Consider the following 13,596-nt stretch of genomic DNA (forward strand, 5'->3'; position numbering starts at 1 on the left):
CAATCAGGCAGAGATTTTATCCAGCCTCATACCATATAGACATTTGGTGTGAATGAGGCTTAATTGCTTACCAAAGATGCGAAAATCGCTCTTAATCTGTGTCCCAGAAACTGTTCCCAAAAGGTCTTTATCTTTATAATCATTCCATGATCTGAACTTGACCACTAATGTAAGTCTGCCCCTTGCATATAAAATAACTGCATCTTTTGGAATACTTGCTAAATATATATTGGGCTGTTTTTTGTTTTGTTTTTAATGCAGAAAACAGGAGACATTTAAGGATAATATTGTGAAGATTGGCGTGAAGATTTTTACTGTTTTCTTCAGCAGAGGCTTGAAGGAGCCATGAAGTGTTTTCTTCAGCATTTCCAAAATAACAGAAACACTTTTCTTCTTTCCTCTCAATACAACATTGCACAACGAAATTTGTGACTCACTCAACCATGTGTCCTCCATCCCCAGCAATGACACTGTTTCAGCTTAAGTCTGCTAAGGCAGGCAGGCGAGAGTAACACATTCCCTCTGCCAGACTCAGATACGAAAAACAGTACACACACTGCAAGCAGCAGCACTAATTATAAAATAATACATGAAGTGTTGTGCCTTTGCAAAGATGTAGAAACACCAACATTTCAACACAAGTATAAAAAAGGCATTATTATATAAAACCATTATAATTGTTACTGTCACGTTATCGTCAGCAACATCACCTTCGTTAACTTTCCCAGCAGTTACCTTGTTTTGGAGTTGGAGTTCCACATTGTAAAAAGAAGTCTCTTATGAAGGCCCCTCTCACTGACAACACTGAAAATAAAGAAAGGAAACTAGGTCAAGTACTTTCTAAATTGAGACAGTGTGTTTATGCAGACAAATGGTAGGAAAGCTAATGTTGAGACACAATTTACACATCAGTCTTTTAAATATTTCAACTTGAGCCAAAAATGTGCCGCTTATCCTGGGGCCTGATCTTGCTTCAACACAGCAAAGAGACAAACGGGAAAAGAAGAGCGAGTGGATTGAACTGAAAAAAAGAAATCAGGGGGTCCACTGTGACTTCAGATGCACTCCTGATTAGTGTGTGTGTTGCTAGCTGCCTTCTGAAAATGTCTATACAGTTGCTGTTAGGCGGTATAGCCTTGACGTTATATTACAATAATTTTTCAAGAAACTCTGCATTAGTGATATTTCTGACAATAAAGGTAAGAAAACTGTACATCCTACCAGCGATTGCAGCTGGCAGGCAGCAGTATTTATTAGTGCAACAAAAATGAAAGGGCATTTTTCATTCTTCTTTCCCAATGAGGTTCTGCCATTGATGATAGACTGCCTAATTCAAAATGTGAATCGATTGCCACAAGGTGCCAGAAGCTTCAGCATTGTGGTGCAAAAGTAGGTACACAGCAAAGTCAAATGTAAGCACAAAAGTAGCCTAGGCTGTATTTTCCCTGGAAATCTTAAGTGAAATTATAAAATACCTGCTTAAATCTCTGTTTAAGAAACACTAAAAATTAGGTTCATGTTACAACTCGTTACGAGCTGCACAATATTTTCATATAATAAAACTGAAATTGAAAAATGTTTTCTGCCTGCCAAGTTTGACTTTTTTAACCAGTTGCTTGATGCTCTTCTTTCCCACAGTGTAACAAGAGTAGTAATTTCCATCCACCGTTTGCTCTTCATATGTCATGCAACTAGCAAGCACTCCAGTGATGCTTCACTGAGTCATTTGTTTAATTTTGGATCACACATCACCAGCTGCTAGCATTTCTTCTTTGTGTATCTTCACTGCACAATGGTGTGAATTTGCCTCGCGTGGTTTCCACCTCTAGTGGCAACAGTTTCCTTGCATATTTTGCAAAGCACTGCGCTTTGTTACAGGTCCCTTTTTAACTGTGGTCACAGGGGTGCTGACTGCTTTGGCTCTCAGACATGTCTTGGGTTGTCTAGCTGTTGTGCATCCGATAGAGTAAGCATTAGTGCTGCGCAACACTGCAAATTTTGCTCGATTTGACTGATTCCAATACTTTCAACCTATAATAGAAGTTCATGTAGGGGCGAGCAGTTTGTCATGATCTGTACATTCGGAACACCTTTTAATGACCAGCAACTCACTGTGATTTTTACATCCACAATACTAAGTTTCTTACTTTTATTTCTCAGGTTTTCTTATTTTATGTTTCTGTTCTTAAATTCTGTCATCTTGTCCTATGTTTTTATCTCATTTGATTATTTTAGATGTAAAGCAGCCCAGCCTTACAACAATTTATTATATCTCATATGTATCTCGACGTGTTGCTCAACACAAGTTTCAAAACAGTATTTTGTTTCCCTTTCTTCTCATGTGCCTTAATAAAAAGCAAGAGAAAGTCCACCTCTGAAAACTGGACGGGTGGTGCAGACTTTTCAAACCAGCAACATAAGTCCCAACAATCCCAACATTTTTAAATACATTGGTAATTACAAATGCTGTTTACTTAGGGTTATGCATTAAAAATATATATTTAAAAAGTAATGGGTTGTCATTAGGCAATTAGGTTTATCCATTAAACACTACTTGATTAATCCCAAAAAGTTGATTCTGTTCATCTGGATTTAGTGTTTTCAGTGGGAGAAACGTTTGGAAATAAGAGAATCAGCTTTTGGGGATTTCCTTACCAGGATGACTGAGCACTCATCAAGAAACTACTTGATTAACTTTTACAAAAAATATAACGTCTGTCACATGTTTTTTGTCTTTGTTGCCATGGTGACACCGCAAAATATGCAATACAAAAAATACCAGCTCCTGACATATAGTATATGTCTCAGTGAAATGCATTACTTGTAAATTTGCGCACAATAACATGAAACAACAACAACATATGCTACATTTTTTGTAAATATTTCGATTACAGTATGACACTTAATACCGGCATGAATGTTTAGAACAGTATTAATGCAAACAGTATGATATGGCACAGCCCTAGTCACTGTCAGGGCAACATCAACAGAGACTGCAGCCTATCACATTAATGCAAATGATGCAAGATGAGCAACTGGATAAAGTCTTACAAGTAAAAGGTTTGTAAGAAGATGGGGTTCCTACAGCGGGGAACCATCTGAGTCTTCTGTCTTTCTAAGGGATCAGAATCTGGAAACAAGCCAACCTGAGGAGAAGAGGAAAAAAACAGTACTAACTACTGACTTAGAGTTTCCACAATGGCTTTTCTCATCATTCTGTTCTGAAGCACATACCTTAACATAAGAGTCACATGGCTCCTGGCTCTCATTCAGCACGTCTCTCGCCTCCAAAACTGTGAATAAGTACAAATACCACATAATACATTTTAATGACTTTCTGGTCACATTAATAAAGAACATCAATGCTCTGTTCATGTGCCAAAAATGTACAAAAAAAGGTTTGTTCACATTTAGCATGTGTGTGCATGTGCTTCTGCACCACAGGGTAGAAAATATAAAAGCATATGTACCAGGCAAGCTCTTGTTTTCTTTCTAAATAACAAAGGGCTGCCATGTTTAGCTTGTCGGATTCCTATTAACTCACCCCCGAGTTTTTGCTTCTCATTGGAGCATGTGAAAAACGAATAAGAGGCTGTCTGACGTGTGAAATAACAAGCTGTGAAAATGATTTGCAGGAAACCATAAAGTATTTCCAGTGGCTGAGAACTGAAAAAGGAAATCAGCATGCTTTCTAGAAACAGCTGCAATTCCTGTGAGTAAATCAGACTTTAATGAACTGTTCTCAGAACTTACCATTTCCAGCAAAGGCATTTTATTGTCGTGGTACAACACTAAATCAGAATTCATTCTTGTGTGTTTGCCTGGCTAAAAAAGTAGCTTCTCTGTGGCTCAAACTCAGGATTTACCTGTAGTCATCATATAATCTAAAAGAGTACACTTTTTGCTAGTTATATTACTAGTCATATCAAGTAATATCATATCATGGTGTGTGAAGAACAGGTTAAAATTTCCAGCAAAGAAATGTTAAATGAGCATCCATTGTGTTGTAAATGAATGGATATTTTGTTGATAAGAACAATGACTTGTACTAATGTAAACATTATGAGTCAATGACTTAAAAATTTAAGACAGTACATCCTTCCATCCATTTTCTAAACCTTATACAGGTTCAGGTTGCAGAGGCAGCAGCTTGAGCAGAGAAGCCCAGACTTCCCTCATCCTGGTCACCTCTTCCAGCTCATCAAGGTCCTGGGTCTGCCCTGGGGCTTTCTCCTGGTGGGACATGCCCAGAATATATTACCTGGGAGCCGTCCAAGGGGCACAGTCAGATGCCCGAAACACCCCAACAAGCTCCTTTTAATGTTGAGGAGCAGCGGCTCTACTCCAAGTCCCTCTTGAATGACCAAGCTCCTCAACCTAGAGATAGAGTGAGGAACCCTATCTCTAAGGGAGAGCCCAGCAAGCCTTCGAAGGAATCGTATTTCTGCTGCTTGTATCCACAACCTTATTCTTTCGGTCACTACCCACAGCTTGTGACCATGGGTAAGGGTAGGAATGTAGACTGGCGGTAAATTCAGCTCAACTCTCTCTTCATCACAACAGATCTCAAATCGCCACCTTATCAAGTTTGAGGTGTTTGTGCGCTCCAGTGATCCTGGGAACTAAGTTGTCAAGAGCAATCTGCCCCTGGTAGGGTCACCCATGCAGATCCTGGGTGAGGGGCCAGACAAAAAGTGATTCAGGCAACCTCTAAGCAACATAATAAATCACAGGTCCAGCGTACCACGCCTGGGACATGGTTAATTGGATCCTACTCTGGAGTCAGGCTGGGTAGTACAGCTGGTGGCTGAACCTTAACCCATGGGGTCCATATTGTTCAGTGGTCTGTGGATCAGCTACCAGTCAGAGCTGGCGGTCCTGTCGCTCCGATCTAAAACTGGTTAAGTAATATAATAATAATAAAAATAAGACAAATCTATAAAACACTAAATATATTTAGTATAAATCTAATAAATCTAAAGTGGCCTGCATCTGGGTGCATGTAGTAACATTTTTTGGTGACCTTCAACTCTTCTTAAGCAACACTTTATTCGTGCAGTGCAAAACCAAAAGATCATATCAAGTCTCAATCCTATACTGCATGACCAAATATAGATGACATAGAGACATAACAGGGATGCAAAATATGTCTGGAAGGCTGCTTGGGTTTGGTTGGTATGACTCCAAAATAAACAACTTCCCTTCTGTGGATTAATGTACCCACCAACCCAGGCACAGACTGTCGCCCATCGTAATTTGAGTGAAGCCATTTAACATTTATGTAATGCAAATTCAAGGCAGTGTCACAGTTACTGAAACAGCCACTATCTCTGATCTACTAACACAAATACTATTTCGGTGTCCTTGAACACAATTTTTTGTCCATCTAATTATCATTTCCCACTTTTAAAGGGTGCAAAAATACACATTTGGACAGCTACAAAGGTTTAATGCTGGCATGAGTCATTTGGCTACTCACATCAGAGACCCAAGCTCAAGTCATGCATGTCATACACTTTATAATTATATTATTATTAACATTTGCAATTTAAAATAAGTTTAATAAATTTACACATTAAAAGCTATGCGGTAAGTTTTAGAAAAAAAATCTCACAGTTTGGGTTGAAATGCTGTTTGCTGTTTTAGTTGTCATAGTGACGTCTCTCTGCTTTGAACAAAATGGGCACTGAAAGACACAAAAAAGGTATTTCCTGTTGAAATATTTATAAAGTCGTGTTGACTGTCACAAAAAACATGACCATTCATGTCCATGTGCATGTTGACAGATCGTGCGTAATGATTATCTGGTTGCAGCAGATGGCTGCCCCCCTGAGCCTGGTTCTGCCGGAGGTTTCTTCCTGTTAAAAGGGAGTTTTTCCTTCCCACTGTCGCCAAAGTGCTCGCTCATAGGGGGTCATATGATTGTTGGGTTTTTCTTTGTATCTATGAAGCACCTTGAAGCGACTTTTGTTGTGATTTGGCACTATATAAATAAAATTGAATTGAATTGAAAATTGAATTATGTTTTATATTAAGAAACAATTTAAATAGATTGTTCTGCCATCAGACTAAGGTTGCCTTTCAATATTTTCGATATCATTTTATCAATATTTGACCATTCCCAAGCAGGAATGCATTGTTTTACAGCTATAAAGCAAAATGAAAACAATAAAAATGAAATGTTGAAACCAGGGCACTGATTGAGCATTCTGCTATTCTGTTTTCTTGACAAAGTGTTCCTATTTATTTTCACATTGAGGTTCTGCTTTCACAGAAATAAACAAAGAGAACATGAACGACCTATAACAGGACTCACCACTGACAACAAGCACTTCATTCTGTGGGATGACTGAAAGCTTGAGCTGACCTGTGGAAAATAAGAGAAAGAATATTATAAAAAGCTGACAGATCACCCTCAGGTATTATATTTTATATTAAGGAACAGTTCAGCAACTTGTTATAGCTTAGCAGCATTATGCTGCAGTTGTTAAACAGACTTGTACCATAACTGCTGACTGCCATACAGCCTTACAAAACTTACTATTCAACATTTTGAGCTATTTTTCATTTTTATTAGTTTTAATCTGTAGTTCTCACCGTCTATCAGTAGCTCCCATAATGAGATGTTAATCCGAGGAATTGGATGCTCAGCGCATATGCAAATGCTTGTACCTTCACACCTCTTATTATGCCCGGCCCAAAAAAATTGTCTACCACTGAATATAAGACGTCAGGCAGTAAGTTAAGAATTTCCTGGGTGTGGATCGATGTGTCACAGATGTGAGAACAGTATCAGCTTTTTCATTTAGCGCTCAGAAAAACTGATAAGTATATTTTCATATTTTTAACTGCTCTGTATCTGATATATAACTTTGACAGACATCTAAAGTTTGTTTTAAGGATCTCATCAGTCTGTTGAAATCGTCATAATGAAATACCACACTGACCTTTTTTTGTTTGTTTGTTAAACTTTGCAAGTATAATACCCGGTAAAGATTAAACAGCCTCTAGGGTCTGATAGCATTTGTGAGTGTGTGTTTGTGCAATTTCTGGCTGCAACTTGTGACTTTTTCTCACTTCAGTTTTTAGCATCAAGTCAAAGTCGCCAAAACTTTGTGTGTACGGCTGTCATCGTCCTCTATGACCTGTCACTTTTTCTCCTTCTTTCTCCTTCTGTACGTTTCCACAACTCTAGGAGGTTTGCTAACCATGTTGACATGGCCATTGCTAACATCTCCTTTGTGCTACTTTTAATTAATCCTCCTCATAAAAGCACAGTCTGAAGCTAAAATGAGGGTGCCTCATTGTGTGATAACGCCACTGGCACTTCTGTAACTGGGGTGCAAGAGATGTTTGTCGTTCCCACACTAAACTTGGCATGGTTTCGTGCTCCTGGCCGCAGTGGAAGAACAAAGTGAAAACACTGTGAGAAATATCTTCCTGGTCTGAACAGGACTCATATAAAATCGGTCATGAATTAGCCCCAAAGTACCAAACTTCGCCTGCTGTATTTGGCAATGTTGATAAAAGCTAAACCAAAGAGATATGCAAAAAATCCAGATGAGCAAGAAAAAAAATAAGACCAAAGAAAGACAGTCTGAACACTGACAGCTGGGAGTCAGAGGTTATAGAAAAATAACATCGAATTATGTAATAAAGTATGGGTCATTTTCCAGAAAACATTTCAGTAAAGAACGATCTAATTATATGTAATCAGTGTAATAACTAAGGAGTAGTGAGGTTTCATTGGTTTTACATTTGGTAAATGTCACTTTGTTGTTTCTAGTAAAAAAAAAAAACATAGCCCATAAATAAAACACACATGCAAGTGTTTTCCTTTTTTAAAGTCCCTGAACAATATATTTGTCCTATTTGACACAGATCAAATGAATGAAATGAGTTTAGTAAAGATACTATATTACATAGAATATACACAGTATACAAAGTTATATATATATATATAATAGCCATCTGGTTGGTAAGGTCCCATTATAAAGCCTATGAGCATTTTCACTGTTTACATTTGGTTGCTTTAACCTCCTAGGACCTGGCGTCCACATATGTGGACATCACATTTTGGGTTATTTAGACTAAAATACTCAATTTTGCTCTACATGGGCTTGATATCCACTTACAAGGACATTATACTGCTACTGTTCTATCAAAATTTTAAACCAATATCCTCATATGTGGCTCTTATTTTTCTTAAAAACAAAATAAGGTAAAAAAAGAAAAATCTGGTCATTCTTTGTTTTTACATTCATCGGGCCCCAATATACCCAAATATCAAAGAGAAATTAAAAATGCATGCCGTGGTCGGGTCTTAGGAGGTTAAAGCTGTTGTTGACACCTGTTTGTCATGATACCACCCACCCAATAATCAGGTTACTAAGATTAGAAAGGAGTGGGATTGAAAGGGCTACAGGTGTAATAAATTGCCTTTCAGGAGGTGATGAGGGTGGATGCCAAGGTTAGTGATTGACTGGCAGGGATTTTGAAAGACTACTAAACATTGAGCTCTAAGCGCAGTGAGGAACCGTGACCCAAGACCGAGCACTGCACGAGCTGGCCCAAACATCACTGAAGTGAGTGAAGATGGGGACAGCCAAATGAACTTTGTGTTGGAAATCCACCAAGACTTGAAACAAGTGAATGAGGTTGTAGGGTAAGGGTGCCAAAGACTTCAATGCAAGGCTTAGCTTTTCAAACCCAGAAGCCAGATCCATCTTTAACAAATGTATATACAATTATGTTAACAGAACATAATATAGGTTGCAAAAAGTTCCTGTTTCTTTATATGGATATTCAGTCTCCTCTTTTCCCACTTTGTACATCCTCCATGTCCTTGCCTCTATCTCTTGTGTTGGAGAGAGAGGGGTCGAGAAACAGCCATTTAACAAAAATGAGACATCCTTGCAACAGAGCTGACATTTAAAGTTGATGTCAGTTCAATATAAAATGTGACACAAGCACATTGTGTCACACTGTGTCACATTGTGTCAAGAGGACAATCTGTCCTCTGTTTGTTGTAGCCAGCTGCTACAGTATTTTATCATATCAGATGGCATTGAACATGAACAGTGTTCATGACAACATATGGACTGTCATGGCCACTTTGATAGATACATATGGTTCAAATGTTTCTTAATGGAGATATCTAATCAGCCAATCACATGGCAGCAATTTAATATGTGAATATGATCAAGACCACATGCTGAAGTTCAAACTGCACAACAGAATGGTGAGGAAAGAGGATTTAAGTGATTCTGATGTAGTGTGGCTGTTGGTGCCAGATAGATTGGTGTGAATATTTCACAAGCTTCTGATTGACTGGAATTTTCTCACACAGCCAACTCTAGGGTTTACAGAGAACAAAAAAAAGAGAGAGAAAAGTGAGCAGTTCAAAATATCTTTTTGATTTTAGAGGTCAGAGGAGAATGGCCAGACTGCTTCAAGTTGATAGGAAGGAAAAAGTAACTCAATTAACCACTATTTACAAAAGAACATCTCTTTTCGAACCTTGAAGTTGATGAAACACAGCAACAGAACATCAGGTGCCACTCCACTCAGATAACATCAGCTAACATCAGGAAACTGAGGCTGCAATTTACACAGGCTCACCTAATGAGTCTCGCTTTCTGCTGCCACATTAAGATGGTTGGGTCAGAATTTTTAATCAACACTGAGGCTCATAATGACGGTGGGGGTGGTGGTGATGGTGGGTGTAATGGTGCAGGGGGTATTTTCTTGAGTATTGCTAACAACCATGTTCATCCAGTCTACTGATTCTGATGGCTGCTTCCACGAGGATAAAACGCTATCTCACAAAGCTTAAATGATCTCAAACTGGTATCTTGAACATGACAGTTAGTTCACTGTACTCAAAAGGCCTCTGCAGTTACCAGATCTGAATTCAATAGAGCACCTTTGGGATGTGCCAATATGGGAGATTCACATGATAGATGTGCAGCAGATGAGTGATGCTATCAAGTCGATATGGAGCAAAATCTCAGAGGAATGTTTCCAGCAACTCGTTGAATCTATGCCACAGAGAATTTAGAAAGTTCTTAAGGAAAAAGGGATCCGACCCAGTACTAGAAAGGTGTACCTAATAAAGTGACTGGTGAGTGTATTTAGGGCTACTTTTAACAAAATATGACAAGATATACCTGATCTTTAATCACACACATAAACTGTGAATGGCAGAAAGTGTCTTAAATAATAAAATGTCCTATAAATGCAAAGATGTTTTTATTTCTAGAGTCCTCCTCCTGGCATTGTATATTCAAGCTGTGCATCACCCCTCTTTCACGCATCACAGGCAAAAACACTTCCGCAAAGGATACATCTGCACATCCTCTATTGCTTCTCCAGCAAGCCTCCTCACTCCTGTCTCTTCCAAATGAATTTAAGGAACTGAGACATCTTTCAACACTGCATGCTAAAACTGACTCCAGATTGCAAATAGGACAGAATAGACAAAAAAGTACACACCCTATCTATCAAAAACATCTACCCGAAGAAAAGAAAAAAATCAAGAAATAACTGAATGTCATTTTTCTCTTTGAGCATCTTACCTCTTAACACAATCTGATTTCAAAGAGGCAGGTGTACTGCTTCTACAGGAGTCATACCAGTGTAACTAATACTTCCTTTTTGTGATTAGTAAAGATTTGTGTGGATGCAGTTTAAGACAAGAGGCGCAACATATATGACATTGTCAAGCCATTTTCACCCACAGTGCCTTCTAAAAACAGTGGAAAGAAGCTGTCCCCTCACTATAAGGCTTTTCTGGGAAGCTGATGACAGCAGAGACGGCCTGCAGCAAAGGACTGTAAAAAAAAAAAGGTAGATTATAGTAAGTGCCAATAAACAGAATTTATTAAGATGAACAAGCAAGACTTGAGTTAATGTCTTTAAAGCTATAGGGCTTAAAGCATGATACAAAACAGGTCTTTTAACATAGAATTAATAAAGACTAACGGTAACATGCATCACCTTCAACGTAATTTTTTCTTTCTACATAACGTTACATCTAGTCACCATAACAAGTTTCTACTTTTGTTATTATTATGTAGTTACATACAAAAACATCATGTGTGGAGTGGCTGTATGAACATAAACATAACTGTGAATGCTGTGATGATTGAAATTATGTTTTTCACCTCTATACTCAACTATTTCCCTCCTGCAGCAGTTGTAGTAACATTACCATGAACCTTTTTCACACATTCGGGTGAGAAAAAGTGGTTTATTATAAGAGCCCAAACAAAATCCATTTAAAGATGTGTTAGGAGGTGGTGGGTAGGTTTATTGTTGTTTTTTGGGTTTTGTTTTCCTTCTTGGCACAGGTAGGCGGGGCGGGGCTTGATGGCATTCCGGCACACCTGCGGCGCATCGGACGTCATTAGGGAGCGCTTTTATGGAGCTGAATCTCGGACGTCTGGTGTCGGAGTATTGTCGTCTCATAAGTGGTAACGTGTCGGTGCAAGCTGAATCTGTGGATTCCACGCAATTGAGCTGCATGTCTTAGGATCCATCATCTGCCTGCTTCTCCTTTGTTTTAGTCTGTCCCGCTGCCTGTTCGCCTGCCTAGTTTTCGGTGTGTGGGCTTTTGTGGATCCGTGACGGAGAATTGCTTCATACCCGGCTGTGACCACCGCTACACCTGTATGTCGGTGTTGCAAGTAAGCTCTCCAACTCTCCTCGTCCACTTTTAGTTGAACTCTCGGCGATCGACGCTCTCTAACTTTGTTTGTCCCTCGCTTTTTAGGTAATTCCGGTGCGTCATCGGTCCGCCCGCATACCCCGGCTCCGTCTTATCCTGTCAGCGTTGCTCTCCGTGTACATTTTTTATCTGTCACTGTATATAGCCCCTTTCCTTGTAAATATTCCCTCATCTGTGTACATAAAACCTGCATCACTACAAGCCTGTGCTCGTGTGTTTCTGCCACTAATCCATTCGGGTAAGGTCCCCTTAACAGAATACTCCGACCACTCTTATGGATTCGGCAGAACGCGCAGGTCCCGATTCCGGCGAATTACTCCAGAAACACGAGGAGTCTTTGTCAAGCTTGTCTCGGCAGTTTAAGGAATCCGAGCAATGGGCAGGTCGGGTTAATGAGACCTTGACAGCCATTCAGGAAACTTTAGTTCGGTTAGTTCGTCCTACCGTTCCCACTGTTTCGTCCCCCCCACCTGTACCGTCCGTTCCGCAGAGTTCGGGCTCTGTTCGTGACCCCGCTCCCCCGGCTCTGGTGCCTTTCACGGGAGAGTTGGGCCGCTGTGGGGGTTTTTTGATTCAGGTTTCACTGCTTTTTCAGCGGTTTCCCCAAGCGTTTTCTGATGATGCCTCTAAGATTTCCCATATTATCGGTGCCCTTCGTGATCGTGCTTTGGACTGGGCCGAATCTTATCTCGCTTTACACCCCCTAGAGACTGTCACGTATGTACAGTTCGTTCGGGATTTTAAGGCTGTTTTTCATCACCCCCTGCGCTCTGACGAGGCGGCACGGCAGCTGCACGGGCTCCGACAAGGGAGCCAGTCGGTGGCGGAGTTTTCTATTGATTTCCGGGTTAAAGCCGCTGAGACGGGGTCGGGTGATGACGCGTTACGCGGGGCTTTCATTATCGGGTTAAGCGATCGCATGAAAGATGAGCTCGCCACTCGTGATGAACCAGAGAGTTTTGAGGCTCTCGTTAATCTGGCCATTCGTATCGACAATCGCCTTCGCGAGCGTGAGAGAGAAAGGGGAGGCCGGTCCCGTGCTGGGTGGGGAGAGCACGCTGCTGTGCGCGCAGTCTCCCGCCCCTCTCCTTCCGGTCCGGCCCACGCATGGTCTCCTCCAGCGGACGCTGCTGAGGAACCTATGCAGGTGGGTCGTACGAGGCTTACTCCGGAGGAGCGTCGGAGGAGGTTTGAGGGGCGGTTGTGTTTGTATTGTGGCCAGTCGGGCCATTTTGTGTCCACCTGCCCGTTGCGGTCAAAAGGGGGTGCCCACCAGTAACTGTGGGGGTACTGGTGGGTAGCACTTCCTCTTTTTCTCGAGTCCCCCGCATGCAGCTTCCTGCTGTCGTGACCAACGCGTCTGGTACTTTTTCCACTTATGCACTTTTGGATTCTGGCGCTGAGCAGAACCTTATTGACGGCGGTCTCACGAGGCGTCTCGGGATTAAGACGCGGCCCCTGCAGGTTCCCATCTCCGTTGTGGCGCTCACCGGACAATTACTACCCTCTGTTACTCACGAGACTGAACCAGTTTCATTGGTTCTTTCCGGTAATCATCGCGAGCTTCTTCGGTTTTTTGTTTTTTCCTCCCCCGAGTCTCCCATCGTTTTAGGTTACCCGTGGTTCGAGCGTCATAACCCTCAGATTAATTGGTCCACCCGTCGCATTGAGAGTTGGAGTAGCCACTGCTTGTCTCACTGTCTACAGTCTGCTCTTCCGCCCTCGCCTGTCTGCTCATCTAAGCTGGCACCTGAGGAGTTGGATCTCTCGTCTGTACCTGAACAGTATCATGATCTGGGGGCGGTTTTCAGTAAACGCTGTGCGCTCTCGCTTCCCCCCCATCGTCCTTATGATTGTAGCATTGAACT

At 40.9% G+C, this 13,596-nt stretch overlaps 1 long non-coding RNA gene across 1 annotated transcript in view; it reads right to left on the reverse strand.

Annotated features, from left to right (window-relative positions):
• Window positions 1–3,255: 3,255 nt before the first annotated feature.
• LOC146514214 (uncharacterized) overlaps window positions 3,256–13,596 on the reverse strand; it is a 35,526-nt gene continuing 25,185 nt past the window's right edge. The window contains exons 2-3 of the long non-coding RNA XR_014874826.1: window positions 6,317–6,367; window positions 3,256–3,293 (exon numbers count right to left, since the gene is read on the reverse strand). This is a non-coding gene — a long non-coding RNA (uncharacterized LOC146514214). The remainder of the gene's footprint in view (window positions 3,294–6,316; window positions 6,368–13,596) is intronic.

Source organism: Neolamprologus multifasciatus, chromosome 7 (genome assembly GCF_963576455.1).
Source record: "Neolamprologus multifasciatus chromosome 7, fNeoMul1.2, whole genome shotgun sequence".
NCBI classification, from domain to species: domain Eukaryota; kingdom Metazoa; phylum Chordata; class Actinopteri; order Cichliformes; family Cichlidae; genus Neolamprologus; species Neolamprologus multifasciatus.